Here is a 10,596-nt window from a genome sequence, read left to right on the forward strand (position 1 = left end):
CACACATGGCAGAGACAAAATAGGAAAGATAAGCAGGTGAGTATGTTTCTTATTCACAATGATACATATTTATAATACATAGGAGTGACCCTTGGTTTCATATTCCAAGTGGTCCCTTGGACTCCTTTTGGCTGTTCAACTTCCACACCAACCCTTAGAGGATTAGGTGTCCAACAAGTATCATCTACTTATTTGATCTTAAAAATGCTAAGTAATGAGTTTTCATTAAATTCCATCCACCTCTAATTTACAACAGAATACAAGAGTGGTGAAAACGAGCTCCTTTTCAGAAATACTTACGAATCCAAAATTGTTAAGTTGTAGCAAATTATTGGAATTTCTTCATGTATGATCATGATGATGATTTTTTTTTTTGCAAAATAAGACATTCAAGTGCTTTTCACAAATGTGTTGATCTAAGAGCTTCTAAAATACTCTAAGTTGTTTCTAAAAATGAAAGGGATTACCCATAAGAAGTCATATTCATTACTTACTTTATTGAAATCTGAAATAATGAAATAGGTGCTAACAGAAAAGAAATCTAATCTAAATTAATCTATTCCTACTTCTAACTTAATTAAGGAAACATGACTAGGTATAGTCATACTTCCAATGTAACCACTCTCTCATCCTAATTCCTACATGTATGTACAGATCAATCATTAGTAACAAAAATACAAATAAAATTAAACTAAGGAAAATAAATCTGAAAGCAAAATGTATAGTTATTGCTAATATATTATTTACAATTACCTTCTCTTGAAATGTCCTTTCCAGTTGAATTTCAATTGGATCATAGAAATCTGGATGAATTTCTATTGATGATTGGAAGAGGTTCAAAAGAGGGGATAACAAGCTAGATCATGGAAATGAGCTTTTAGATACAATGGCCTGCATAAATTTGTTAGTGTTATGTGCAAGTGTTAAACTATTAACAATATTCCGTGAAGGAAAACTTTCCAAATATTTTTCAAAGGGGTTTATGAAAAATGGATGAAAATCTGTTAGATATAGTGGAAGATTATTAATTGAATTAGATTGTTGGTCATATTGTGAAAATACACTCTCTTGTTGAAAATACATTGGAGAAGGTAGAAGTAATTGATAAGAAATGAACATTCGTTGAAATTGGAAGAGGAATAGCTCTTGATGTTCACAATTAGAATCCAAAAATTCATTTTCCCATTCAAACAACACATCAATTGAGTGTCCAATATTGAGCTGCTCAATATGCTAACACAAATTATCTAAAAATTGAAAATTAAAAACATAAAACAAATTTAAATTTAAACAAAATAAGTGAAGGAAAAATAATAAAATCAAATCATAGTTTACACCAACGTTACAACACAATTGGGAATGCTTTGAAACAATTTCCTTTCCATAAGAATTGCCCAGAATAATAGAATTCGAATGATTTCTAATACCAACTTGTGAATTAGAAAGAGAATCATGACTATGAATAGGAATGAGATCTTGATCATCATATAAATCATAGATTGAAATGTTTTCTCGAATGCTGAAATCATGAGTATGATTAATTATTTGAAAATGAGAACTATTTGAAACAATTTCTGAATTAGAGTGTTATTTATTTTCACATTTGATTAGAATTTGATCACGAGGATTCAATAGTGAATTAGATAAATCAATGTCCTTAATGTCAAAGTAACTATCATAAATGACCTCATGACATTCATTAGAATTCCCTTCGATCTCATCCAATGTATCAAAACAAGAAGGAATATAAAGCACATGTTCATTAATGCCAGAAGAATGATCAATAATTAATTCTCTATCTTGATAAAAACTAATTGGAAATTCATTAAGATCAGCCTCTCTATTTTCTGAAATATCATTAATGTTAAGAGGGGATAAATTGAAATCAGCAAAAAGATCAAGATAAAGGGAAAAATGAAAATCAAAAGCATTGGATTTAAAAGTGTCTTTATTTGAGAACTCTTGTGCATTCTGCTCATTGTAAGATTTGAGATCATTCATTTGTGTACTTGTGCTTTCTTGAAGAATGTTTCTTTGTTGTCCTGAATTTGGCATTTACTCATCATAAAAGAATTCAGAAATATGTACAACAGATTGCACGTTATTGAGAATTTTAATCACTACTTGTACTTGCTGATTTATGCTCCGATCTCTGAATCTTACGGACACTGATTTTCAAATTTCAAAGCCGTATCTTCTTCAAGATTATTGCTATTATTATCTTGAATTTGAATGTTAAAATATTGCAAGCTTTGTGATTGAGATTCACTTACATGTGAATGTGCATCTTGATCATTATTAATACTATAAGAAGTGTGCACTAAATAAAAAAATTGATCATGCATAATAGGTGCCACTTCATCATCTTTTGTTTGCATATTCATATTGGAATTCTCAATTGTGTTAATGTAAGTAGAAGGAGCTTGAGCAAATATTGAAATAATTTCACATGGATTATAAATAGGAGGAAGAGAGAAAATATGTTCATAGAAATCTAGTAATTCCTTTCTCGTAGTTTTTTCTTCAATTTTAAATTTCAAACAATTTAAATGAAACCTGATGGTAAAATCAATCAAATATTCATTTTTGAATCTTTGTAAATCTTCAAAATTGTCACATACCTATTCGTAGTTATAGCCATCAAATTTACAAAGGAACATTGTAACAAATTGATCCCAGCTGTGAATTGAGGCAACTAGAAGTGATTGACACCAACTTCTGGATTTTGCCAAGAATGTAAGAGTAAAAATCCTGCATAAAATACCTTCATCAATTCCATGAAAAGTAGAATTTTAATTTTTTTGAATGAATTTTAAAGCATGATTAAATTTATAAGTATTCTTCTTACCATTAAACTTTACCTAAGACAAGAGCCTTACCACTTCAGGTGGAGTATTTGAAGATGCACGTCCATGGATACAACTCCAAATTGGAAGTTTAATATGATCCATTGTAATAAATAAAATGTTAGAAAACAAAGACTCCAATTGACAATAAGTTTCAAGCCCTCCTTCTAGCACCAAAAATGTTGAAGCCTCGACATTCGCTGCAACAACATGGGGGATGACCACCCGTTCCAGACCTTAAAGTAACTCCTTTTCTTTTTGGAATGGTAGTTCCGACTGTTGGAAATAATACTAAGAGGGGGGTGAATCAGTATTAGTCAAATAATTAACTTTTTAATTTCATACTCTGATTTCTGTACGTTACTTCAATGAAGGTAACTCACGTGTACATGCAACTATATTTAAGGCAACCAACGTATATCCAACAAACTCAGTTAATTCATCATATGTTGATCTTTAATTAGTGCATCAATACTTCACTAACGATATAAATAGTAACCATGTGCAGTAATAACAGAACAAACCATCACACATAGGAAACACACATGAACACCAAGATTTAGGGTGGAAACCCAATGCGAGACAAAAACCACCTGCTTCTGTCTTCCTTTAATATAAGAAAAACCTGTTTACAATCTTGTACTGGTGCAGACTCATACCAATAAGCAGGTACCCACCTGCTGTCGTGAGCGTCCCCGCAGGTAAGGCTAGAGAGAACCTGCGACCCCAGAGATAAACACATTTTTTACAAGACTTTCTCTCTTCTTTGAGTTTGAGATGGATAGCAGAGGCATAAGACTTGCCTAAGAGGGTAGCATGACTGTTGATTTGAGCCATACTAACTGTAAATAGCCATGGTGACATTTTTTAGTGTAACACCTGCAGAAGGCTACAACATTCTCTTGTTCTCTAGCTTCTACTGGAAGGGAGCTACAACCCCCTAGCTCTTGTACTAAATGATTTATTTACTAGTACGTAGGCGCCAGCCTACTAAAGGCTCCAACCTTCACTTGTTTTCCAGTTGCTACTGGAAGGGAGCTCCAACCCCCTAGCTCTTGTAGTGGCCGATATGTTTACCAGTACATAGGCGCCAGCCTATAGAATGCTACAACCTTCTCTCTTCCTCCAGGGACCATGTTTCGTAAATTTTTAGACTGGATACTCCTGGAACACAACACCATAATCTGAAGGCCACATTTCATCCAATTTTCATACTGGACCCATCAACAATATTGAAGCTCAAAATCAATCACCACTAGAATACAACTATCAAATACATCTGCATCAACAATCACTGAAACTCAAACATCAAAACTGAATCAATCAATCACTTTGACAACCCATCATCATTGTAGCAAATCACAATCAATCAATCTAATCATTTAGAATACTGTCACTAGAATACAATCACCAGAATACAGTCACCAGAACCCAAAGTAGAACTCAGAACTCTACAACAGCAAACAGAAGCAACTGAAACATACTTCATAAGGTATACGCTACTTCCATGTGTCGAACTAGCGTGTATACATGATTTTATCAAATCCAACTAGCGTACACATCTGCAAATATTAATTCATAATTTTGTAGCTATTCCAGACTTCAGTTATGCCCAGATCATAACATTTATAGAATAATACATGCGTCAGTATTCAGATCTAGAATATACATGACCAAACCACATGATGATAATTCATTTCAAGCCTTAAGATCTCGATCCATCATTAGATCTTATCCCTCATCAACCGCTAAATTTCATCCTTGGTTCAGATCAAGCAAAGCACCATAAGCCAATAACCTACATACTAGATCTCACACTTCACCAGATATTCAATACTTGCACCCTTTGGCCTAATGATATTCTCCTCCTTATATAGTTTTAGGCCTTTCTCAATACCATGGACCAAAACCACTTAGGACCAATAGCTTGGACCAAATACCTAGGGTCAATACCTCGGACCAAATACCTCGGACCAATACCTTGGGTCAAAATACCTTGGACCAAATACCTCAGACCAAAAACTTAGTTTTCCAAGATATACGTGCTTTTCCTTCTGTGAAAGTGCGTGTGTACGTATACGCTACTTTTGTTTAGTGAACCTACGTGTATACGCGGCTTGGTCAAGGTGAACCTGCGTATACATATTTTTCTTCATTCTTTGGAGTCTGATCTGTAATCCTTTGTTGTTAACCTACTGTATTGTGAACTGTCATCTAAGTGAGTTGCCATTGTACATTACTTCTGAACTGATTACCATATACAAGTGAGTTTTTCTGCTACAAGTGGGTTGCCATCAAATATAACACATGCATCATAATGCCAACAATCTCCCCCTTTGGACTTGATGGCAACAACAACACCAAGACACTCTCCCCCTTTGACATCAAGGGAAAAGGGTGGACCAAGATATTCTCCTCTTTTGATATACATTATGTTGTCCATGTTCCCCCTAAGTACATGATGAACTCTCTGATAAAACTCCCCCTTTGTACATGCTGAGATGCACTATATCATCCATGGTCCCCCTGAGCATATGCAAAGTCTACAAATATTTTCCAAAATAATAACATGACTAAGTGACTTTGACCTTCCTATCACCAATGACTCATACATACATCCATCTCCCAACCAAGTGGGGATATACAAAATTTGACTCATCTACCCAACCAAGTGGGGATATACCAATTGTTTATTCATGACATAAATATAATTACATCATGGGTCTTTATATGACCTTTACATCGAATGATATACATGTCATTTATAATAGAGACAAAATATCTAAATAATACCATGATAGTCATCAGCAACTATCATACACCATGTATGATCTGCACCATAAGCATATGTCAATAGCATCCAGACCTGTAACCTGCAATAACACCATTCTCTTGGCCAACCAACAATAATATGCAACTTAAGTAATCATCCATGAATCTGATATGAATACTAGCAATGTGACCCCAAATATCATCTAAGATTTTAACATAACAAGATGTATCATTTAGCCACATAAGCATCATCATCATTGATTAGGTACCAAAGGCTTCTAACCATAATTCTAACAATGCTTTATTAGAAGCATAGTATGTTCTCTCCCTGAACCTGTTCCACCTGTTCACTGTGAGATCTAATCATGCATATATAAGTAAGAAGTATCAAGGCATCATCATCAATCAGACATACATCAATTTATCAACAACTTGTGAGGATCAAAAGTAATTCTAAATAACATCCACAGACTGTAGCCATCTATCATCACGACAAAAGAGATAACCGATAATTGTCTAAATCATATCAAATCAATTTTTTTGAGTCTGTCCCACTGCATTTTTTCTCAAACCATATATACGCGTCTGTGTAGCTTCGAACTCGCGTATATACGTGACTTGTCTTCATGAAACTTGCGTATGAGATTTAGAACATTGAAGTTTCATACTTTTAGCTCCCCCTGAGTCTGTTATGTCTATACACTATTCCATGCCACATTTTTATCACTGTACTTCCTTCTCCTTCCATATCTTCGAGTGTGATGATGTTTTCTCCTTTTGGTGTGGTGCCCGAAATTTTCTCCTGCATTCATTTGCTATATGTCCAGATTTGTTACAAGAATAATACCTTACATGTTTCATATTCCTTATATAACAATCAATGGCTTTGTGACCAAAAATATTGCAAGAAAAACAATATCCCTTAAAGTACCTGGAAGCTGATGATCTTTCTGTGTGACGGTCTTGAACCATTCTACTTCTGCATCTTATGCAATATGTCCAAAATTATGACATATAAAACATTCAACATTATTCATTTGAGGAAATAACTGATTATCACTTCCACAGTTAGGAGTAAAAGATTTTCTTTGAAGATTTTCTTTCCTTGGTTGTTGATGGGGTTGACCTCTCCTCTCCTTGTTGAGAATTTCAGATTTTGCAATAGAGTTCCTTGCCTCACCTTGTGAGCTAGATTCACCTTCAACAGATTCATGAAAACCAAGACCAATTTTGATGGTAGGAGACCTTTGACTACTAAGTATATTATTCAAAATCTTAGTATTATCTTGAAATTGTAACAGCTTATCCTTTTCTTCTAGTTTACCTTTTAAGATATTTACCTCAACCTGATATTGCTCTTACTTTTCCCGATATTGCTTCTTCAAGATTTCTTCAACCTTTCTTCCTTCTTCCACTTGTTGCCTTAATTTGAGAATCTCATTTTCTTGTTCTTCATCTGCTTGAGGTAGTTCTTCATTCTGCTTATTTTCAAGATCTTCTTTTAGAGAGAGGATCTTAGCTTCAATACTTACATAGTATCTGGATCTATCTTTAAGTCTCTCGATTGTTATACTCTGATAATTTATTTCATTTCTTAATGATGTCACTTCATCCTGCAGCTTTTGACATTGATATTCCCTTTCCTTGTATTGCTTCCTTACTTTGTCTCCTTCCTCCAGCTGAGCTTTTAATCTGGTATCTCCTTCTTTGAAGGCACACTCCCTTTTGTTAAATAGATCTTGTTGATCTCTGATTTTATCTACGAGTATTTTAACTTTTGTCTCTATGTTTCTTTCACCATCACTTCCAGTATCTCCAATATTGCATGAACAAAGAAAAGTATCACTAGAAGACCAAAGATTTGTACCTGATGCTTCATTTTCTTGTTCATCTTCAATCTGAGGTGATTCGGAATCTGAATACTTACTTCCACCTAACAACCAATTGTCACTATTCCTTTGAGTTGTGTTCTTCTTCTGAGGCACTTTCTTCTTTAGCTTCTTTCCCATTGTTTCTACAGATCTCCTTCAAGCGATCAAGCTTCTACCAAGGGACCTGCTCCAATACCAATTGTTGGAAATAATACTGAGAGGGGGGTGGGTGAATCAGTATTATTCAAATCAATAACTTTTAAATTTCATACTCTAATTTCTGTACGCTACTTCAATGAAGGTAACTCACGTGTACACGCAACTGTATTTAAGGCAACCAGTGTATATCCAGCAAACTTAGTTAATTCATCATATGTTGATCTTTAATCAGTGTATCAGTACTTCATTAACCATATAAACAATAACCATGTGCAGTAATAATAGAACAAACCATCACACATAAAAAACACACATGAACACCAAGATTTAAGGTGGAAACCCAATGCGGGACAAAAACCACCTGCTGCTATCTTCTTTTAATATAAGAAAAACCTGTTTATGATCTTGTACTGGTCATACCAGTACGTAGGTACCCACCTGTAGAAGGCTACAACATTCTCTTATTCTCCAGCTTCTACTGGAAGGGAGCTACAACCCCCTAGCTCTTGTACTAGCCGATCTGTTTACTAGTATGTAGGCGCCAGGCTACTGAAGGCTCCAACCTTCACTCATTTTCCAGTTGCTACTGGAAGGGAGCCCCAACCCCCTGGCTCTTGTACTAGCCAATATGTTTACCAGTACGTAGGTGCCGGCCTACAGAAGGCTACGACCTTCTCTCTTCCTCTAGGGACCACATTTCATAAATTTTTAGATTGGATACTCTTGGAACAAAACACCATAATCTGAAGGCCACATTTCATCCAATTTTCATATTGGACCCATCAACAACATTGAAGCTCAAAATCAATCACCATTGCATTACAACTATCAAATACATCTGCATCAACCAATCACTGAAACTCAAACATCACAACTGAATAAATCAATCACTTTGACAACCCATCATCACTGTAGCAAATCACAATCAATCAATCTGATCATTCAGAATACTGTCACCATAATACAGTCACCATAACGCAAAGCAGAACTAAAAAATCTGCAACAACAAACAGAAGTAACTGAAACATACTTCATAAGGTATGCACTACTTCCATGTGTCAAACCAACGTGTATATGTGCTTTTATCAAAGCCAACTAGTGTACACATCTGCAAATATTAATTCATAATTTTACAGCTATTCCAGACTTTAGTTATACCTAGATCATAACATTTACATAATAATACATGTGTCAGTATTCAGATCTAGACTATACATGATCAAACCACATAATGATAATTCATTTCAAGCCTTAAGATCCTGATCCATCATTAGATCTTATCCCTCATCAACCGCAAAAGTTCATCCTTGGTTTAGTTCAATCAAAGCACCATAAGCCAATAACCTGCATACTAGATCTCACACTTCACCAGATATTCGATACTTGCACCCTTTGGCCTAATGATCTTCTCCTCCTTATATAGCTTTAGGCCTTTCTCAATACCATGGACCAAAACCACTTAGGACCAATACCTTGGACCAAATACCTAGGGTCAATACCTCAAACCAAATACTTTATACCTTGGGTCAAAATACCTTGGACCAAATACCTCAGACCAAAAACTTAGTTTTCCAAGATATACACACTTTTCCTTCTGTGAAAGTGCGTGTGTACATATACGCTACTTGTGTTCAGTGAACCTGCATGTATACGCAGTGTTAGACTCTGTCTTGTCAGCCCGCTGCAGTCAAATTCTCCAAAGTTCATTCCTTGTTATGCGTAGTCACTGATGTTACTGTGGTCCAGAAAAGAGTCATTCTAATTCTTGAGCTCAGGGTTTAGTCTTCAGAAGTATTTCAATAACATGTACAAGCCAAAGGAAGGTTCATTGAGTTATTATTTCAGGAGTTTCAATGATCAAAAGGATGATTCTTCTCCAAAACCCTGTTTTGGAGAAGAAATTGTCAAATTACTTGTTTGCAATAAGTATATTTTTAAAATCTGCCCTCATGAAAAATGTCAAATGCAGGCCCTGGTCACCTTGCCAGGACTCATCAACTCCTATTCCTGCCAAAGCACAAACAGAAAGAACATCATCATCAATCAGAGAAGGAAATTGTAAAACAGAATTTTAATGTCAAAGCGCCAAAAGACTGCCAAAATCTCAGATACTACACAGGTTATCCAAGGATACTGGGCCCTCTCGAGTTCTTAAATTCCAATCTTGTTTGTGCAACTTCTTCATGAAGTTTATCCTTTTGTAGTAGCTTTCACATTAAAATGTCCTTACACCTTGATAAAATTCTAGAGTCAGCTGCAGCGGTTGTATTGGAGATCTGCGTTGTGGGCAAGGCAAACAGCTTACCCGTAACATGAATTTTTTTTTACTGAAGTTCTCGTAGTACTGTATTTAATGGCATCTCACACTACTTACTACAGAAATCCTTGGTTTTTGTTTTTGAACACAATTGTTGTGCTTGTGCTGGTTATCGCAAAGTTTCCAAACATGCACAAAGTTTGAATTCTAGGGATCAATGCAGACTACCCTATTTGAAAAGTAATTCTATTAGAACCATCCTTTTAATTTGCACTCGCTATCTGCCTTTTGTTCATGAACTGTTGAATGGAGATTTTTGTATTTGGGGCAACGTCAGAGAATCACTAAAGCAGCTCAGCTGTCATGCATTTAAGGAAGTTAGTGTAAAGGAAATTGAGCAGCTTGCTACTCTTTGTCCAAAGGTTGTAGTGTTGAGTGGCAGAGCAGGCGATGGTGAAGAATTGAAATTCTCCATCGATTTACTTGATCCCTCAGGTTTGCAAATGCATAAACAACTTCATATTCTGCATAATGCTATTCCAAAGGTTGGTAATCGAATGTCTGACAGAGCTATTACAAAACGCCAGAATGCATTTGAAGTACATTTACTTGAAGTTACAGGCCCGGGGAGGGAATAATAAGCAATATCGTTTCTCGGAGACAACTCATTTGCATAGATTCCTAAAGCGCT

The sequence above is a fragment of the Pinus tabuliformis genome, chromosome 9 (assembly GCF_031772625.1).
Source record: "Pinus tabuliformis cultivar Carrire ecotype Pingquan chromosome 9, CPIR1, whole genome shotgun sequence".
In the NCBI taxonomy this organism is placed as follows: domain Eukaryota; kingdom Viridiplantae; phylum Streptophyta; class Pinopsida; order Pinales; family Pinaceae; genus Pinus; species Pinus tabuliformis.